The sequence below is a fragment of the Adiantum capillus-veneris genome, chromosome 28 (assembly GCF_014529385.1).
Source record: "Adiantum capillus-veneris isolate H3 chromosome 28, ASM1452938v2, whole genome shotgun sequence".
Lineage (NCBI taxonomy): Eukaryota > Viridiplantae > Streptophyta > Polypodiopsida > Polypodiales > Pteridaceae > Adiantum > Adiantum capillus-veneris.
In genome coordinates, this window is record NC_140958.1 from 137,317,110 (window position 1) to 137,339,425 (window position 22,316).

The window sequence follows — 22,316 nt, forward strand, 5'->3', positions numbered from 1 at the left end:
AAGGATTAGAGTCATTGGCTCCCATTATTGGCTACATTTTGGAGGGCGAGTTTCCACAAGATTTCACAAAATATCAGAAGAAGAGACTCATGAAGAAGGTATGCATATATCTCTTCCTAGAAGGCTCCCTCTATGAAAAAGGGAAGGATCAAATGTGCAGAAGAGTACCAACTATCGTGGAAATTCTAGCCATTTTAAAGGGTTTTCATGAGGAAGAATGTGGTGGTCATTTTTCCCAAGAGTTAACTGTGAAGAAGATTTTTCTTGCGGGGTATGTTTGGCCAAGTCTACATGTGGATGTTCAACATTGGTATAAAAATTATCACAATTGTTAGATAAATGGAAATAGAAGTTTGGTGCATGGTCTGAGGCAAATAGTGCTTGCAAATGGACCCATTGAAAAGTGGGCACTGATGCTATGGGTCCTCTGCCTAGAACAAAAAATGTTAAACTCTACATTCTAGTGGTTGTAGATTGACTAGGTGGGTAGAGACTCAAAATGTGGCAAGGGTAAATGGAAAAACAGTGAGTAGGTTTGTGTACACTAATATTTGTTGTAGATTTGGCACACCTCTGGAGATTGTTTCTGATAATGGTCTATGGTTTAGGAAGGGTTTACTCATGGAAGTTTGTGAAGAGCTTCACATTCTACATCGTCATAGCACACCCTACTACCCATAGCCAAATGGTTTGGTTGAGAAGCCTAATGTTTTCATTGCAGGCATCATTGGAAAGATGGTGAAAAATAAGACAAAGTTTTGGGATGACTTCTTGGATGGTTCCTTGTGGGCATATCAAACCACATATAGGGAAGTTGCGGAGTTCACACCATTTCACTTGGTCTATGGTCAAGAGGCTTTGGAGCCTATTGAGATCAACATTCCAACAATGTGGCTGCATGGCAGAGGTGCACAAGATGATCAAGAGGTATGGATGGATCGAGTTCTTACATTAGTGGATCTTGACTGGAAAAAAGAAGCATCCTATGAGTTCTACAAGAGGAAAGCTACACAAGCGAAGGAGAAGCTTGATAAGAAACTCAAGGACAAAGGCATCAAGGAAGGAGAGCTTGTGCTAACGTATGACAATCGACAACAATCATTTTGATGCCACGTTTGAAACTAGATGGCAGGGACCATACCACGGGGGATTCACTAAGGGTTATCGTGTGGTATCACGTGACTTCACAATAAGAGGGTTTTCCTAAGGCCAAATGGATAGATTTTACATAGGAGGGTCCCGTATGTAGGGGTTAAAAAGGCAATTTTGTTGCACGCAGGTGGCGTCTCCCTATTGCTACTAGGTGGACCATACATAGTCAAGAAGGCTTTCAATTCAAGTTACTATCAGCTTATGGACTTGAATGCTAAAGAGCACTCCACGAAGGTAAACGGGTATCGCCTAAAGCCTTATTTGAGTCGCCTTCTACCAAAGGATCTACCAAAGATCTATCAAAAGGTAACTATCTCATGTAAGTTTTGTTGCATGAAGCATGAGTATAAATCAGGCCAAAATGCCAAGGGGACAGACAATGAAAATCTTGTTAAGGACTCAGAAGCACTCTCTTTGGAAAAGATGCTTTATGATGGTATATGAATATACCATCATCCCGGGGGAGGGCTAATGATAGCCATTTTTTGGCTATTCAAAACTTCCGTAGTGAGCTACCTCACTCTATCAAATCACTTAAACATTGTGTTTATCCTCACCATTTCACTGACATAGGCATGTGTGAGTTAGGGGTCTTTCCCCATATCTCTTTAAACAATTAGCTAGTCACTGGGCTAGTTGAGCCAAAAGAAAAAATTATATTATGGCCTCTTTGTGTGTAAATATTTTATTGTATATAGGACCTAATTATAAGTAATTTTCACAATTATTTTTGTATTTATTTACATATATCTACCTAAGTGTGCATTATTTTCCTATGTATGCTATGACATTGACTCACTACCACAATTTCTCTTACCATTTTTCACAGTCTTTATTCCATTTAGAAATATTTTCATGCAAGCTTCTCTTACTTTTGGTGTGAATTCACTCCAAAAAAAAACCTCAAAAAATACATTCCACCATCAGTCATTGCTTTTCACTAGATTCCTATTTTTTAGAGGTATTTTTCATTACCTCTTGTAAATAAATATACATCAATAAAAACAAATGAGGTCCCTCCTCATTTGATTCCTTATATTTTCATATATTTATTGTTTATATATGTAGCTCACGCTATTTTAGATTCCATGAATTGTTTATATTTACTAGCGTATTTTGTTCCATCATATCTATATATTATATTTATGCATAATCCACAACCATGCATATTTCCATACCCCTCATAATTAATTAGGTCATGCTCTCATGCAAGGAGGGGCTCACATTTGGAGCCAAATGCAAATTCAACAAAAGGGGGGCCATTGAAGACTTTTTTGTGAAGAAAACTAGGCATTTTGGTGAGATTTTTCATATCCATCTCCAATTCAAATTTGAAGTGGTAATTTCAAGACAAAATCTGTACCAAGAGCTGAATAATAACCTCAAAATATTTGATAATTTTTAAAGCTACCACTGGTGAGATATGATTTTATGTGTGGACCCTAGTTTGCCAACTTTTCTCACAAAGTTACCCATAGTCTTCGCTCACCTCCTTTCCTACTTCCACACACACACACTCTCATTCCTCTCCATACCTCACTCAAACCTGCAACTTTCATGGCTTCTTTCATATTCTTCACCGGTCCCATATCTCCCTTACTCCATAGATCAAAATTATCATCTCTACACACATAGCTCAATTTCTCTCTCTAGAATCAAATTCATATTACCATAACCTCTTCATCCTTTCACAAAAAGAGGCAAAATCAGCAAATAACCAAGCTCAATCTCTAAAAAAGGAAAAGTTTGATCATGGAAAATTCAACTTCTCCATGGTCACAAGAACTACACCGACAGAGTGCTACAATAGCTCATTTGTTGGAGTAGATAGGTGGAGAATTCCCTTTCCATCTTGTGGTTTCCATCAGATTGTGTATATTCTAATCCTTCTATTACATTTTATCATTGTATAAATCATATAATGGACCTTGATTGCATATTCCATGTAATTTTACCCCATCCTACTAACTATAAACTACTAACACTAACCATTAACATACTAACACAAAATATCCATTGAACTAACCACATAAGACACCTCACCTCAAGCCTACATGAGCATAATAACTCTCTCTCTCTCTCTCTCTCCTTCCTTAAAACTCTACTTTCACCTTATCTACCATCTGTAATGATCTCTTTTGAACCCATATCCATGACTCAAGCAGACAAAGAAGACCCGCAATGTTTTGATATTAAAAAAAAATCATAATCATGATTTGTTAGCTTGTAAATTAGGATTTCCAATAATCTTAATGAGAGGCCTACAACCTATAAATGGGCCACCTCTCCTTCTTGTAAATGACCCCCCAATAACTCACATAGCACCCGAACACTCTATACGTGAGGCGAGACTTAGACATAGCAACCATTTTGTGAGCTTTACTTTTGGTGTGAGGGAAGATTTCAAGCTACACATTGCAAGTAAGAGAGCGTGAGTTCAAAAATATCAAAACCACTATTATATATGTTCCTCCATTATCCAATAAATTGAGGTTTTGTTTATCAAATGCCTGATTCGACGTTCAAATCTTTGTCCTTCCACTTGTGCAATACGGTTTGGTGAATTCAAGTTGACTTGTGTATTTTAAGTTTCTATCATTTGATCTTGTTGGAGAAAGTGTTTTAGTGTGTTTTTATTGCCAATTTTGTGTCCATTGCAAGAGGGTATTGTGGTGAGAGGTCTCCTACACCCTAAGATAGTTTGTGTGTGTGTTGGCAATGTTTAGCATTCACTAAGTATGAGTTAGTTTGGTACAAGCTCTACGATAGCATCATAACAAACCATCTCCATTTGCAAGTCACAAACAAGGTATTACACAAGTTCCATTCCTCTATCTCTCTTCTCTTTGCTCTAGTTCTCTCTCCTCCATTTGGTGTGTGTCTTGGTGTGATATTTCTTGTGTGTGTTTTGCGGTGCATCTTCTAAGGTGTAACAAAATATCTCTTGTGTCCTAGTTCGCATACCATAACTAGATGGTTCCCTTTCACTTGTTTGGCGCATTGGGTTTGTTGTTGTTGTTTCTTCCTTGTGGTTGCCTCAACCCCAACTGAGCAACACGGGAGCCTTGAGGGGTGTTTAGAGGTCACCTCTCTTGTGGCCCGCTCCAGACCCCGCCTCAGTAAATAATAGCAGATACCTGGGATGCTTCTTTAACTAGAACTTCCTCCGGGCCAGGTGTGATTCTGCATTGTCTACAACGTGATCTTCAGTTAGATTTTAGGAATCTTGTACTTGACAAGAGGATAAGGAAGCAAGTTCTAGTGCCATGTGTTGATAATGTGTTGGGAATTCAAAGGGGAAACATTGACAGAATGTAATATTTTGTGCTCACAGGCTATTTCTTCCTTCCATATATTCTCTACCTCCTGCTCTATGTTCACCTTCTGTAGTGAAATTATTTATGGTTCCTTACTCACCTCAAGTTCAATCACAGTTGACTCTGGAAGTGTGGAGGTGGAATCAGTCTAGAAAGATTTTGTTTCCATTGGCAATGACTTAGGAATATCCTCATCTTGTGGCTTCTGTTGCTCTTGAGAGGAACCTTTGGAGCTGCTTGAAAATCGGTAATCTATTTTTGATAAGTTTCTTCTTTGTTCATGAAAGAAAGAGATATATCTCTTCTTTTCATCTTCTCCAGCTTTAGCTGAGTCTTAAGGTCTTTGTTCCTCTTTTCCATGGCTTGGTAATAAGCTAGATCTGACCCCTCGTGAGTGAGAACTAAGGGGTTGGACTTCAACTTTTTTATTAACTCACTGTGATATTGGAGCTATGTTGCGGCTTATGCCGCATGGAGGTTATCCACTTCAAGTTGTGTTTTCAGCTACCAAGCATGTGTATTAGTGTCCAGTACCATCACTTTCAATCTTGGATTCTTAAGTAAAATTGGACCAACCACAAAATGAGTGAGTGTTTTAGTGACAAAAATTAATATGATAGAAAGGCCATATGGACCTTCGAGTGTGCAATCATTGCCACCACCACCAAGATACCAAAAGGGTCCAAACAACATAGCCCAAGGGGAGACAAACTTCAACAAGTGTTGAGCCACCAACCTCCTTTACTTCAAGATAATTGAGCAGTTGTAAGGTACACACAGCTTGTGCAAGTCAAAGAATGCTACCACCAACTTCATCCTATGAGGAGGAGATCAAATCGTATGAGAAGGAACTTGAGAGTAGTGCATATATTGACAAAGGTCATCCTTCTTATATTAGTATAGATGATACTTCACAACCATTATATGTTACAAAACTAGCAAAAAATAATTATGTGATGGACTAGAACACTCCCATTCTCATAACTAACAAGAACTATAAACCAAGAGGTTATCCTCCTAAGGAAGAATAGCCAATGGATGCTCCATAGGAACCCAATAGATAGGTCAATGCTATAAATATGAAAGTGGTCATTGGGTAAGGAGTTTTCCATAGAAGGGTCATCCTTCTCATATTAGCATAGATGATACTTCACAGCCATCATATGTTGCGAAACTAGAAAAAAATAATTATGTGATGGACAAGAACACTCCCATTCTCATAACTAACAAGAACTATAATCCTTGAGGTTATCCTCCTAAGGAAGAATAGCCAATGGATGCTCCGTAGAAAACTCAATAGATAGGTTAATGCTATAAATATGAAAGCAATCATTGGGAAAGGAGTTTTCCATAAAATGATGAATGTGTAAAGATTTTTGGATATTATGATGAACGTGCAATCATTCATGTGCTCTTCACGAGTGCTCAAAAAGTCATGATAGTAAAGGAAAAGTAATGACAAACATTATTGGGATATTTTTCTGCTTGAGTGGGTAAAAAATTGAGCGTATAGCTTCAATGAATGCAGTGACTTGAGCTACGACTAAAGCAAATGCAAAAAAAAAACCTATCGACAAAGAAAATAAACTACATGTTCAAACAAAAATAAAGAGATTATCAATGAGCACTCAAGAAGATGATGAAAAGATAAACGAGACAAAATGAAAGAAAAACGGCTAAAAGAACTAACCATCTTAGAAATTCAGCTCGAACAAACCATTAGGAGAAATATGGACCTTGCATGGGCCTTGTAAGGAATCCTAGTTTTTAGGGATTAAGGCTAATGTTGTGTGGGGTTAAGGGGACAAGGGCATTGAAGAAGGTAGTTATGAGTATGCTTTTCTACCCTTTTTTTAGGCAAATGTTGGGTGTGGACCTAAGGGGTTACTTTCTCTCTCTAGCTTTTTTAAAGTGGTGAAGGAAGTATAGGGGTGTGACTGCATCAGCAAAAACGTGGGTCACTAAGAGTCAAAATTTGACTTTTTTAAAAAAACTCATCATTACTTATTTTTTACTTAAAACTCTCTCCCAACATATATACATATCCAAAGATCATTTTTTGACCCTTTTTTTTACCCACAAGCTTAGAAAGTTCATTTTTTCAAAAAACTTTTCCCCCAAAAAGTAAAAAACACTTTGTTCTCTCCTCCTCCTCCCTCCTCTCTCCCTCTCTTCTCCGTCCCTGCCCCTACCTTCCTCCTCCTCCTCAAACTCTCCCTACCCCCTTCTCTCCTCCCATCTCCCTCCCCATCCCTCTCTATCTTTTCATCCTTTGCTTCCTCATGCAACAACTGCCATGGTGCTCACGGACATTACAAATAGTTTTCTTCCACCATCACGTACTCCACACACCAAAATCATACATATTTGCTTACCCATGGCGTTTGTACCAAAGGCCGCGTGAGGGTGATCAAAGGTCATCAGGAACGTCGCCCCGCTGGTGAGACCAATGTTGACATTTGCTTGGACGGCCATTTGTACCCTTACAATCCTATAAGCTGCTTCCATCCATCCTTTGATAGCCTTTTGACATTTTTTCAATATCATGGTAGGAGAGAAACAGGCTTGTTAGGATATTGCAAGCGGTTGTGTATGGGTGCAAGTGCTTCTTTGCATATGTGGATGCATGAATGTCAAGCTCTTCACCTCAAGACAACGGCATAACAAGAGAGTGTTGCCTCTTTGGAGAGGTGGTTAAAGATCCGTAACAACAAATTCAAGAAAAGGAATCCACATTATGAAGCTTGCCAACACCATCACATACTTGAAAGAAACACCCCTTGATGCAAGGGCATGCAAACGCACGTATTCATCCATTCAAACTCTTGCACATTTCGGTGGAGCACACACACGATGAGTGACAACCACAAGGTGATTTGGTATTTACTTGCACGATGCATTCTTACTTCATGATGCATTCTTACTTCACATTTATTTTTATTGGTTGCTAAAAACTTCATCCAGAGGCATGCAGTGGAACAAGCCAAGATGATCGAGTCAACCTTCTCAGTAGCTGTCTCAATACCCAGGATGTGATTTCTATCTTACAATCACCTGGAGTTAAGCACATTAAGGATTCAGTCACGAAGGACCTTATGCGTAAATTGAGAAATGCGGTTAGTGATGATGACGTGCAACAAGCTTGTGATGAGACTGGAATCAGCACCAAAGCCTATCATGCTATTTTCCAACTTCTAAAGGATGCCCTCAAAAAGCATGGCATTGTGGAAAACCTATTTCCCATTCCGCACAAGGTCAATCTCACAAAGAAGGCCACAAATGAAGATGTGTTCTCCCGCATTGGGACATACCTACACATTGAGGGCACAATGTCAACTTTCCTTTGTGCTTCGTGCACAACAAAGGCAAGTGGAAAAGGTAAGACACAATCCATAAGATCTTCGGAGAAGGGCTTCCTTTAGACAATGTGGAACAATATTTTTGTGGACCTTAGAAGACTTCAACAAGCCATGCTTAAATTTTATGAGCTACCTGAAGAAGGTGACGCACTATACTTTTTTCTTTTGGTTGTGTTCTTATCATAGGCTTTGAAGTATAAGGTCTTGGCACTATTTATTTTACAGTGCTTGGCACAAAGGTCGCTTTTGTGCTGAAACTCGATGAGTGTCAAATAGTGAAAGGTCAAAAGTTAGAGAGGCTAAGTGTCACTCTAATGAATGAGGCCCTTTTGCAAACCAAGCGAAGGGATTCAATCGAGCCATCTCCCACCCCATCTTTTAGCGTGCAATCAAAGAAATACATTTGGTGGTTGGGTGCTATTGAGGTGCCCAAAGAGACCAATGGAGTACTTTCATGTATGTTTGAGAGAACTCCATGGATCACAGAAGTAATACACTCCCAAACTGTATGTCAAAAGCTGGAGGATGAGGGTTTTGGTAGCTATGATGTGGAGTGGCACTTAGTGGGGACATGAAGACCATAAAGTGTTTGTTTGGGTGCAAACAAGGGGCTTCTTCTCTCATGGATTGTCCATTTTTCACTCAAGGGTACAAACCTAACGGACAAAAATCACCCAAGAGCACTACACAGGTCGGTTCCATGCTTCCATGGCAAGGGCATGGAGAACAAGGTTTGGAATGTCGTGGTGTCGGAGATGAAGGTAGAGAATGGAAATATTCTATTCTGAGATGTCCCATGCTCAATGCCCCAAACCGTGCTCAAAAGGACCACGCTTGGAATCCAATCTTTCCATTTTCTCCATCGAATGTACATTTTTATACATTACATGCATTCATGCACATTTTTGATAGTCTATTGAAGCTCCACATTGACTATGCTTTCACAATGAAACCATTGGAAAATGTTACCATATACATGTGGTAGTGATGTGTGTGAACACACTAGGACCGCCGAGGCATGTTTTTCCTCTTTAGGAGGTTTTTTCCCATGTGCATTGTATATATGCCCATCACTCTAGGGCTATCTATCTTTGCATTGCACACTAAGTAACACATTCTCTATTGTGTGCCTTGAGCTTCCTTTGTCTTCTCCAAGCTGTGTGCATTTCTCTACAACCCTAATTCAAACAATTGGTACCAGAGCAGGTTGCATCCTCCCAGGCTTAGTCACCAGCAGCTACAGTACACGCCTGCTCATTTTCTTTGATTTTAGTGAGCGTTTACAAGCGTTCGCTGGGCTGCTCAAAATTTTGATTCGGACTCATTTCGGTCTTTGTTTCCACTATAGACAGTACTACACATGCTATTTTGTCATTTTGTGCAAAAGTTCTGTCATTGTTGTTTTCTGCATAACAGGTGCCTTACAATCTTCTACGGTTTGTGCTATATAGCACGTGTTGTTCCTGCTTTGTTTCTCCTCTTTGCGGGTAGTTTTCACATCAGGTGCAGCATTTACCATGGCTGACAACAACACATATGTGCTCAAGATGTTTGTTGTTGAGGACAGATTGCATGGGGACAATTACCCTCTGTGGGCTTACATGATGCAACATGTTCTTGTATCAAAGGGAGTCTGGAATATTGTGTAGGGCATTGATTTACGTCTTGGTTCTGAGGATGCAGGCAATGTTAAGGATGTGGCAGGTCTTGCTGCAGGGATTGCTGCTGTAAAAGTTGTTTTGCCTACGATAGAACAATCTTGTTGGGATGTAAAGGATGCACAGGTTCATGTATTGATTGCGTCGCGTGTTAAGCGCACCATTATTCCTCACATTTGTTCAGTAAAATTAGCAAACCAGGGTTTGGATATTTTGGCTAGTCTTTATGCAACTCGCAATGAGGCTAAAATTGTTTTGCTATGTAAAGAGCTGGATTCAAAGATTATGCATGAGGAAGATGATATGGACACTTTGCTTGCTGGTGTCAAGGATATTAATGAGCAACTTATTTCTACAGGTGAAGTCATTTCAGACAGTTCCCTTGTGCAGACTATTCTTGATGACTTACCAGATTTTTACTAGACTTTTGTTAGTACTTGGAGACTTATGACCCAAGGAAATCCTAAAGTTGTCAAGTTTGATGCATTATGCACATAGCTGTTGCAAGAGTCACTTTCCATAAAAAACAGAACTAGACAAAGTGCAATTGAATAGGCTTTTATTGCTTCTCAAAGAAAGGGTGGTAACAGCAATGCAGCCACTTCTTATGGTTCTGCTGCAAGTGGCAAAACTTTTGTTCCTAATGCTTCTGCTAACAACAATTTGTGTGGAAATTTTGGTGATAGGTGAAAAAGAAGATGCATTGCCATTATTGTAAAGCTATTGATCACTTGATCAACCAGTGTCCTAAGTTAAAGGCCAAAGAAGCTAAGAAGAAAGAGGGTGGTTCCACTGCAAATGTTGGTTCCACTACAAATGCAGCCATTGTTGAGACTACTATAAAAGGAGACTATAATGCTGATGTTGATACAGAATGGGCTTTTAGTGTACTTGTCATTTTAGGGGCCCAGGGACCCTCAACAAGAGGGGCCACAAGGGCGCGCAAACTGGCCATCCAAAAATTTTGGATGGCCAGTTTGCGCGCCCTTGTGGCCCCTCTTGTTGAGGGTCCCTGGGCCCCTAAAATGACAAGTACAAGCTTTTTTTAATGCATTTTGACAGTGGTGCTACAAAGCACATTATCTCACATCGTGAATTGCTCACCTCTCTTGAGTCTGTTCCTCATGGAGATTCAGTCATTTGTGCCAGCAATGCCTCTTATCTGGTTCAAGGAGTTGGAAAGATTGTGCTTACTGCTGCAAACGGCAGTTCTTTCACACTTGTTGATGCACTTTATGTACCTCGGATCAAGAAAAATCTTTTGTCTGTATCTGCACATGCTAGACTTGAACTTGTAGTCAAATTTGTGGATGATAGATATACAATTCATGATCTCAATTTTGGTGATGAGATTATTGCATCTAGCCTTTTGTGCCCTGGGTTTTATAAGCTCACTTTGTATGACAAGTGTGGATAAAATTTTGCAAATGCAGTTGCAAATTCAAGGGCTATTTCAGATGCACAACTTTGGCATGCACGTTCTGGTCATTTGAATTTTGCCAGTTTGATGTGTCTGCAGAAATCTAATATGGTTTCTTCTTTGCCACCTCTTGAAGCACCTATCAAACATGTTTGTGAAGGCTGTATTTTGGGTAAAATGAAACATGCTAAGTTTTCAAAGGATGGTTCAATCAGGGCCACATGCAGGTTACAGCTTGTGCATAGTGATGTTTGTGGGCCCATGCAAACTCCGTCCTTGAGCAATTACCTTTACTTCATGACTTTCATTGATGATGACTCCATTCCTGCATGGGTATTTTCGCTTAAAGCGAAGTCCTAAGTTTTTATGTGCTTCCAACAATTTCTGGCTATGGATGAAAATGTATCGAAATGTACTATGGGCACCCTCCGCTCCAGTCGAGGGGGGGAGTATATGTCTCATGAATTTAATGCATTTATAGATAGTCATGGGATAAACCACCAATGTATAGTGCCTTATACACCTCAGCAAAATGGTGTTGCTGAGAGGAAAAATAGGTCACTAAAATGGCACAATGTATGGTCAAAAGTCAAGCTTTGCCGCATTCTTTCTGGCTTGAGGCCATCATGTGTGCCACTTATGTACGTAACAGGTGTCCTACGAAAGCTTTACAGTATATTACTCCATATGGCATGATATAAAGCCTTCTATTGAGCACATGCGTGTTTTTGGCTATTTGGCATATGATTTGGTGCCACAAACACAGCGCACAAAATTGGATGATAAGGCTATCAAATGTATTTTTGTTGCTTTTAGTGCTGAAATCAAAGGTTAGAGGTTGCATCATCCGCAAAAAAAGAGTATTCTGGTTTCACGGGATGTAGTGTTTGTGGAAGATTTTGTTCAGCCCTTGCTGTCATGTACTAAAGATAGTAATGTAAGCTCACAGGACACTTATGACACTTTGTTGCCTCTTTTCAGTGGTGAAAATATGAATGTAAATTCCAATGAGGCAAATGTATAGCCTATGGGGGTTTCTGAAAATGTTACAGATTAGCCTATTACTGATGTAGATGTACATGATGTAGTTGATGAGGAAAGGGCTAAAAATGAACAGGCTAGAGGTATGTCAAAATGACTGTGCATACATTGCGTGACAGTAAATTGGATGCACCTTTGTCGAGCCATACTCGTTCAGGCTCTTGCCATGCATCATATGCATCAGATGGTTATGCTTTGGCTGTGTCTAGCTTACATGATGTTGAGGAACCTCTATCTTTTGATGAAGCAAAAAATCCAAAAATTGGATGGCTGCTTTGCAATCAGAATATGATGCACTTGTAGAAAATGACACATGGACTTTATGTGATTTGACTTCCAGCAAAAAGGTCATTGGTACCAAGTGGGTTTACAAGTTGAAACGCAAGCCACATGGTGAGATCGATCACCATAAGGCTCGACTTGTTGCAAAGGGTTATGCATAGCAGAAATCCATAGATTATGAAGAGAATTTTGCTCCCACTTGTCATATAAATACTGTGCATTTTCTATGTGCATTGGTAGCTCATTTTGGTTGGGATGTACATCAGTCAGACATTGTTATTGCTTTCTTGAATGGTGACATATTTGAGGAATTTTATGTAACGCAACCTCGTGGTTTTGTTAAGAAAGGACAAGAGAACAAAGTGTGTAGATGTAAGAAGGCTTTGTATGGGTTGAAGCAATCTCCTCGTGCTTGGTATAAGAAAGTTGACACTCATTTGGTCAAACAAGGCTTTCGTAAAAGTCCAACAAAAAGCACATTGTATGTAAAGTGTGAGGGTGATGTACTTCTCATTGTGGTTCTTTATGTCAATTATTTTTTGATCATTGGACCAAATGAGAGACATATTGTTGAATCTAAGGCTAATTTGAATGCTACTTTCAAGATGAAAGATTTGGGACTGTTGCATCATTACTTGGGTATACAGTTTAGGCAGTGTGATGGTGGTATTGCCTTGTATCAGAGAAGTTACATAGAGACGTTGCTATGTAAGTTTCGACTTGAGGATTGCAAACCTATTGCCACTCTTATGGAAACAGGTTTGAAGTTGAGTCTACATGATGCTAGTGATCCTGCTGATGTCACTCTTTACCAAAGTGCTACTAGCTGCCTCATTTATGTATGCAACACAAGGATGGATATTCAGTTTGCAATCTCACAGCTCAACAGATTTATGCATAGCCCACGGTCTAAGCATTGGCAGGCTATCAAGAGGATTTTCCGCTACCTTAGTGGCACTCTACATCTTGGCTTGTTTTATCCCAAGGGAGGATTATTGTCGCCAGACTTACATGTTTTTTCGGACTCAAATTGGGCTCGTTGTTTTGACATGCGAGTGTCCATAAGTGGTTTTTGTTTCATGCTTTGTAGTTCATGTATATCACGGTTGAGCAAGAAGCAACCTACTATGTCCACTTCAAATTGTGAGGCTGAGTACGGGGCAGTCTTCACAGCTACGGTTGAGTGTGTATGGATCATACGCCTGATGACTAATTTTGGGTGTTGGACAGGGCACTGCCAACAATATCTACACTGACAGTCGGAGCACATTGGCAGTTGCAAGGAACATAAGGCATGATTTGGGTGTTGGATAGGACACTACCAACACTATCTACACTAACAGCCAGAGCGCATTGGCAGTTGCGAGGAACCCAATTTTTCATGCTCGCACAAAGCACATTGAGGTGCATTACCACTATGTCAGGGAGAGGCTCTTAGCAGGAGATATCAGCTTGGCTTATGTGCCAATGTAGAACAACCTTGTAGATGTTTTCACAAAGGCATTGTCTTGTGAGAAGCTCGAAGCTTTATGCAAAGCTTTGGGCTTACTCCCCTTTGTGGATTGATCATGTCCTTAGGCATGGCACTTCCCTTTACTCATGTGCCAACTCTCGTTCACCGCATCACTCTAGGGGGGAATTTGTTACCATATACATGTGGTAGTGATGTGACACAATAGGACCATCGGGGCATTTTTTCCCTCTTTAGGAGGTTTTTCCCCCCGTGCATTGTATATTTGCCATCACTCTAGGGCTATCTATCTTTCCATTGCACACTAAGTAACGCACACTCTATTGTGTGCCTTGAGCTTCCTTCGTATTCTCCAAGTTATGTGCGTTTCTTTGCAACCCTAATTCCAACAGAAAAGTCTTAGGAAGTGATCGAAAGAGTGGAGGCACTCTTGAACTCCATTGGCTATCACGGTGGAAAATGTGTCTATTGTTGCTGCAAAGAACACAAGGGAGGCCCATGAAATTTCTCAACAAGTGTCAATGAGTGGACAAAAAGCTAGACACTTTTTGAAGAAAGTTTCCCAAGGAAAACCAGGTTGATATGTTGCTCCAAACAGCTCCAACCAGTAGGCAAGTAACCTTTGGGAGCTTTGGAAGGAGTTATGCAAAGCTACTACTGACAATGATTTAAGTGGCGAGCTTGCAAACAAGCGCAAGCAAGTTTGGCACATTTTGATAAAATGGTCAAGCTTATGGGCCATACTAGGAATTTAAGCAGAATTCATTTTTGCATCAAAAGATAATAGAATTTTAATATAGTGGATTTTGTGCTTCAAATCCCACCAGAGAGATAAACGTTCAAAAGAGCTTTGTGGGACCCATTCAATAAAGACTACCTACCTTATACTAAAAGACTACCAATGTATTGTATCTACTAAAAGATAAGATATTTATTTTCCTCGTATATTGAATTGTGACCACTCACCAACACCTTTCAATATCCACAAGGGTCATATTCTACTATTGAATGGACACATTCTCCCTTTTTTTTCCCACAACACTATTTCCCTCTCCTTCTCTTGCCTCTAGGCATTGCAGCAAGAGCTCCAAGCTCTCTCCTCCCCCCTCCTCCCCAAACTCTCTCTCTCTCTCTCTCTCTCTCTCTCTCTCTCACACACACACACACACACACACACACACACACACACACTCACACACACACACACACACTAGCGCCACATATTGCCTTAGGTTCCCTGCTCTTAGCTTGATGGTTTTTGCAAAAATGGAAATATAATATTCTTCAACAGTGGACATCGCAGCTATTGCATCTGTGCTAAGGTACTCCCTCTCTCCCTCTCTCTCTCTCTCTTTCTCTACATATCTCTTTCTCTAGGATAATTTGGATCAATGTTCTACTCTTGCAGGTACAAGGAAGGAGAATTAAAAGCATATTTTTTGATGTGAGGTAGATAGTGAAGGTGACGTTGATAGAGGAGAGTCTCCTTTCTTTAGGTAAATTCTCTCTAGAGTTTATTCAAGTTGTTTTAGGACATGAAATATTGCTTTGTGACATCTATGCATGTACATCTTAGGATTTCTAAATTCTAATGTAGAGCTTGAAGCCTTATAGGAATCTTTCTTGGTTCTGTGCAGACTCTATTCAACAGCACTTTATATATGAGTACAATAGAAATGTTTCTTCTTACCAAAGGGGGGGAAGAGATGAGGCGACACATGGAGGAGAGAGGGGGAGATGGATAAAGAGAAGAGATAGGTAAGTGATGGTGACCAAGGGGGCATTGCATACAGGGCATCCCTCTTTTGCCTTTGCATTCATAGATTCCTATGGAATCTTCAAGGCACAGATAGGGAGGGTGCAAAAGAGGTCTGCCATAAAAGTGTTGGGACTAGCTGTGAGCGGAGATGGGACGCTTCTGTTTCCTCCAGTTTGTAGAGCCAAGGAAGCCAGGTTGCGAGGTGCGTAGGAAGAGTGCACCTTGGCGCTCTGTGTGTGTGTGTGCGCGCGCGCGCAGTTTACAGAAAAAACAGGCAAGTGCCGCATGCACAAGATCTCTGTGGAGAGAGAGACAGGTTCAAAGCTCTGTCGTTCAAGACTGGTTAGCACATGGTGATGCAAAGTAAGGGAGTCGACTGAGCTTTGTGATGTAGAGCAGGGTCGAGGACTGTGCGATCATGACGCAAGTGGGCGACTGCATGCAAGTTGTGTCCAGGCAATGACTTTTCCTTCGAATTGCCACTTTGGAATCTCCATCTTTGGAATCTCCAGATCTAATGAATTGAAGTTTGAAGCATAGACCCAGTAGAAGCATCTCTTAAGATTGTCTCAAATCAGCGCGAAAGCAAAATTGGCAGGGCCTAGCATCTCTTAAGATTCCCTCAAATCAGCGCGAAAGCAAAATTGGCAGGGCCTACTACGCATCTCTTAAGATTGTCTCAAATCAACGCGAAAGCAAAATTGGCAGGGCCTAGCATCTCTTAAGATTCTCTCAAATCAACGCGAAAGCAAAATTGGCAGGGCCTACTAGGGCCTACTACTACTGGGTCCATTCTCACACCCATTAATTAAATAGACGTCGAGATTCCCTGTCCCACTTTTGTAAAAGTGAATCCTATGGCATTGCTCCAGTTCCCACGCACATAAGCACCCAATCCCTCCCTCTGCGAATCTGTCCCACGTCCCCACTTCTTCCCACCTCGGTTGTATCTGCCCCATGTGCGCAACCCCCCCTTGCAGTACAAGCATTCTTAGCTTCACTCTCTCATACGCTCCGCTGCACAGATAGATGCAGGCCTGGACCGGGGTCCTGCCTTGAAAAGAAACGAGAGGGAGAGAGAGATAGATGCATCGCATCCATCTCGTTCGCTGCCCTGCCACAGTGTAGGCTTGCGCCTTGCCCGGAGTGCAGCAGGGGATGCGCAGAGACAGAGAAAGAGACAGGCAGATCACAGCAATGGGCAAGGCGGACGAGCAAGCCCCTTGGGCTGCGTTCACAGCGCCAGGTGCGACAAGGCAAGGGGATCGTGGCTCTCTCTCTCTCTCTCACTCTCTCACGCGTGCCCCAAAACTGCTCGCCATCTGTCCAAGACTAGAAAAATACATATTAGTTAACTGAAAATACTCCTGTATCTAATCGTTACTCGTTTTTGACAGTTGAGATCCGTTTCTGAGTCCATTAGCATGTAATTTTTCACAAATAACCTCACAAAAAAGGGCAATTACGTTTAAAAATTATGAAGCATATCGTCTCCAAAGCATAGATAACCATGTCAAATTCTAGTTTTAGCATCTTGTACTCACGGACAATCAATCTTCTCATGAAAAGCTACAAAATTTTTATCCTTGGAGAGATTTAATCTCAAAAGCAAGGGTGTTTTTGGAATTTTGGAAAATTCGAAGGGCATTTTGGGAATTCACGACAAAATGACAAAACATCGGGGGTAATCCAGGAATTTTTGAAATTTGAGGGGCATATTGGGAATTTCCACAAATTAGAGGGGAAAAGTTCAAGTTCTCTCGATTTTTACGTAAAATTTTAAAGCTTTTGTCGGTAATCACACTAAAATTTGCAAAAATATTCCGGTTTTCTTTAAGGCAAGCTCAAAATGTAATCGGCATATCAGGATTTGATCCAATTAAAATACAATGGAGCTGGTTTTTTCCTAAAACTACCTTTCTCTCCGTTTATCCTCGTGCGAAAAAATCTCGCGCTCGCACACGCGCCAAGACCTTTGATGATCTTTGCTTCAAAAAAAAATTGCCTCTTCTGCTTTTCCTTAGCGTTCGAACACAAACATAATCTCTCTCTTTCCCTCTCCCTATCTTCTCCACGTACCATGCTCAATGCCTCGCGCGACACCACCTCCCCTCCTTTTCCACTTACTTTAGCTTTCATCTAAACTTTCACAAAAGCATCTTCGAAGATTCCTATAAAAAGAAATGAAAAGAACATTTTGGCCACATACTCCCTGCACAGTTCAGCTCCTCCTCAGCTTGGCTTGCATGCCACCTCTCACTAGCTACCAGCTTGCAGCGCCACAGCTCCTGTCTCCGTCTGCGACCTGCACACTTCAGCTTCGAATCGCACTGCGTGCTGTCGGAGCAACCTCGATTTCGCAGACACAAAGATCGACGAAAAGATCTTTAAGGTGTCTTGGGATAGTTTCCTATGATGGTTAAAATTCTCTTCTTCTTCTTCTTCTTTTCTCTCTCTCTCTCTCTCTCCCTCTCTCTCTCTCTCTCTCTCTCTATCACGTGCCCCCCCACCCTCGTTTTCCCTCAAAGCTTCAAGAGCATCTACCCTGATTCCCTTTAATTCACCCAAATAAAGTCGTTTTCGGCACCTCATGCACCTCTTTTCTTTTCTTTCCCATGGGCTATGTATCAAAGTCCTAACATTTTAATCCTTTTTAATTCCACTGGTTGAAAGCATTTACTTCAAAGTCATTTTTTCCTCTAGCATTTTTTTAAAGATAAAAGTTGTTGATTGAGATTAAAAGTGTGGACGTCTAAAATTCCAAGTGTACCACAAAGTTTTTTACAAAGAGTAAGCCCCTAGCGCTTATGTGAATGTAAACACAATCAGCTCCTTACGATACACAACCGACTTTAGAAATGAATAAATGCATGTTTTTTAGAGGGTATAAGTGCCTTTGAAGCTACACTATTATACTCAAAAATAGAAGAAAAGTATGGTTTTTGGGAAGGTGTGGTTGTTTGAGGGTGGTTAGTGCAGACATATAAGTCTGTAATGGAATACCACCACATAATATGTGAGATGGGTTACTACAAAAAGTTAATATCTATATTTATGCGTTTTATGTAGCTATGGAAGAAAGTATGTATTCTAAATATGTGAGATGGGTTACTACAAAAAGTTAATATCTATATTTATGCGTTTTATGTAGCTATGGAAGAAAGTATCTATTCTAAATTCTATGAGTGAAAAGTATCACATGTGCATGTGTGAGTCTTATATTTATTCTTATTATGTAGTTATGGAGCAGTGTATCTATTTTGACTTGCAATGCAATGGTAGAGACTATATTATTTAAATGAACTTGTAGTGAGATGCCTTGATAAAGAAATATTACTACTTTTTGGGTAGGATGAGTCAAATCCTTCTTCATCACACTTTTAGTGACAATGTTGTATGATGGAAGAGAAAGGTTTTTTATATCACACTTTAGAAATGTCAACGTGACTAGGTCCCCAAAAAGTTCTTTTTATTTTTTTTATAGTAATCTTCGGAGATACTTTTGTGAAAATTAGGTGAAAAGGGAGGGGGCCGACAAGTGGAGGAGGGAGAGAAAGCTAGTGAGAGACGGGATGCCCATGTGCAAAGCTATAAGATTTTTTTTTTCTTTTGTCGTGGGCGGTGGAGGAAAGCCTTGTATTGTGTGAGCACTGTGTTCGTTGGGATGGACCATGCAATGGCGGGAGGGGGGCGCACGACTGTGCACAACACGATGGAGACGCAATGTAGGAGACACATACCCACGATGAGAGAGGGAGGGCGATGCTCACGGTCTTGGTGTTTTTGTGTTCAAGGGTTGCAGCAAGTCAGGGACACGTGAGGGTAAGAAAGAGTTCGAGCCAGGGAGATGCAAAGCCTCGATGGGCGAAGAGAGAGAGAGAGAGAGAGAGAGAGAGAGAGAGAGAGAGAGAGAGAGGGGTAGTATCACAACAATTGTTTGTCTTGTGACTCACGCCATGAATGCCGCCAAGTTGCATGCATACGTGATTGCATTTAGGGAAATGCCTCCAGATCATCGCTCTGTGTGTGTGTGTCGTTTGTCTACAGCAAATGCATGGAGGGCAAATCTGATCCTAGGATGGTGCTGCTAGATATTGATAAGGTGATGGTGGGAACGTGCAGATCTCCTTTTTCGCCAAGCGTCAGCATTATGGGGCAGCAGGCGAGGGGTTTTAGTGCGCGAAGAGATGGGGCGCAGGGGCATAGCAAGCGAAGAGAGATAGTGAGCGGTGATGGCGCTGGACATCATGCACAATCGCCCATGTGCTAGAGGGAGGTGCACTTGAGGACTTCTAGAAGGATGGTGATGCGGAAGTGAGGGGGTATTGATCAGAAGCGAGGCGAGGGAGGAATGGGTGACCACAGTGTAGGAGCAGGCGGCCATCACCCAATTGACATGAGAGAGAGAGAGAGAGAGAGAGAGAGAGAGAGAGAGAGAGAGAGAGAGAGAGAGAGATATTCAGGGAGACTATGGGTGCGTATAGTAAACTGTCTTTTCTTGTATCTCGGGCTGATGCTGCATGGTTTTGTGTGTTGATTGCTATCGGCACAGAATGGCAGGGCAAACGAAAGTAGGAGAGACATTTAGTATAGAATGGTGTAGGGTGATGGAGACAGACACAAAAAGGCGGGAAGGTGGAAGGGGAGGGCTCTGTGGGAATAGCCGCTAGTAGACTTTTGCTTTTAGGAACATTTGGTGAGGAATCTTGGGATGTAGTTAATTAATGGATTGAAGAATGGATCCCAATAAAATAGTATATCTTCAAATAAGTTGTAGAGAAAGCTATGTTTTTTCTTCAAATTTGAAAAGCATCTACCTTATATACCTTGATAAAGAACATGCACCTAGAATGAAACTGTAAAAGTTATTTCAGCCTTTTACAATTGAGTGAAACCTTTTTTTTCAATGAAGTGTATTTTTAGAAGGTCATTACTTTTTGTTGTAACATTTCCCTTTTACAATGTGAGAAAACCAATGTAGCCTAACCAATTGTTTAATAGAAGCTTTTGTATATGGTGTATGTATAGATGGTTCTTACAGCTTCAACTACCATGAGCTTTTCGCACAAGTGGAAACACATTAAGGTTCCCACATGTTGCTGGGGAAAAGATTGGACAGAACAAGAGTTCGGAAAGAAATCACACAGAAATAAGTTCTTATTGGTATGATAGTTGAGTGTGACCATGAGAAAAAAAATTGGCGTGCAAAATTTGATGGTGAAAAAGTGTTATATGAGTTTAATGAAAGTAGCGTCAAACACTTTTTGGTTAGCGATTATGTAGCATTTCATGGTGATGTGCATGAGAGTGTAAATGAAAGATAAAACAATGTAAGCATGGCAAAGAACAATGCATGTAAACACCCCCATAATTTTGTTAATGGGAGGAGGCGTGTGAGAATTGAGGAGCATAATGTTGTAAATTCTTTGATGTATGATGTGGATGGACTGAATGTATATTCTCAATCCAAAACTGGACATAATAGTAAAGGGAAAGAGGTTGTTGATATGATTGAGAATGATTGTAATGGAATGTATGCATTGTGCATGCTTGCAAATGAATGCTCCTCCCCCATTTCTTTGGAAAAGGGAGAATGTAGCAATGTTGTGGTGTCCAAAACTTGTGGAAGGGCTAAAAAGGCCAAAATAATCCAAACTGATTTCATGCCTCATGCTAGTGAGTAAGACTCAGATATGGAGTTTGAGGAAGTGGATGATAGTTCTATTGAGCAAGAGTCTGTGGATATTATAGTGTGTCAAAATGAGACTCCATTTCAAGCCTTGGAATGGATGGGTGGAGAGGGAAGAGAGAGAGCCACCAAATACTTTTTTCTCATTTCCTGAATGTATGCTGGACTCTAAACCATTGATTTCATCCGGAAGCGATTGAATGCATTTCAGCTTTTTACATCTTTATTTCCTTTGGAGATTGTAGATGCAATCATCAAAGAAACAAACCGTTATGCAGATGATGTTAGGCGTGAAACAAGAGAAAAATATACTACTATGAGAAGGTGGGAAAGCCTAGATAGGCAATCTTTCTTTAGGTTCTTGAGCTTGGTGTTGGCAATGACTCTACAAGCTCTACCAAACATGGAGGTTTATTGGAGGGGGGATACTAAAGGTGCAGTGAGATATTCCGATTTTGGGAGAAAAATGTCACTTAGTCGCTTTCAACAAATATAGAGATTTTTACACTTGAGAGAACAATCTTGGTGTTGACAATTTTTAGAGTTGGAAGAGATCTTGAAGAAAACTTTCAAACAATGCTACCAAGTGGGTCTTGCAAGAAGTTACGAAGATGAAATAATTATACCAACTAGAAATAAAAGAAATCCAATTCGCATGTGCGTACCCTTAAAACCTCATAAGTTTGTCATAGAGGTTTTTAACCTTTTTGACTTTAAAACCGCTTATAATTATCATTTGCATATTTATGATAAACTTCCTCAAAAGCAAGGGTTGGGGTTTGCAATGGTTAAACAAGGTGAAGGATCACGAAGGCCTGCCAATGAAGTGAAGGTTGTGGATGTTATGGAAAGGAGTCTTGTATAATAAATGTTTGTAGCTCATATTAGGGCATCCTCTCTGCATCAATATGTATGCCAAATATGTGTCCTCACAAAAGCACAAAGGGTTCTTGATGAGCTTTCAGTCCAAAACGTGGTCTTTGAATTGCACTAATTGTAGGATAAGCCCAACATGTTTGTGGCAAGGAATCTCTCGGCTGTTCGAACCAAATATGAACGGAGGACCTTCAAACACTACACACCATCCAAAAAAATGCTAAGAGACCAATAGATCACCTCTCATGATTATGATTCACATCTGCTGGGTATAAAGTTTGAGCATGTATAC

At 40.6% G+C, this 22,316-nt stretch overlaps 1 pseudogene across 1 annotated transcript in view; it reads left to right on the forward strand.

The window, feature by feature from the left end:
* The window catches only part of LOC147421365 (uncharacterized), a 43,311-nt pseudogene extending 21,047 nt beyond the window's left edge, over positions 1 to 22,264 (forward strand). Inside the window, exons 2-3 of the transcript XR_015186984.1 lie at positions 15,150 to 15,196; positions 20,488 to 22,264. The product of XR_015186984.1 is annotated as an uncharacterized LOC147421365 (transcript). The remainder of the gene's footprint in view (positions 1 to 15,149; positions 15,197 to 20,487) is intronic.
* Positions 22,265 to 22,316: the final 52 nt, after the last annotated feature.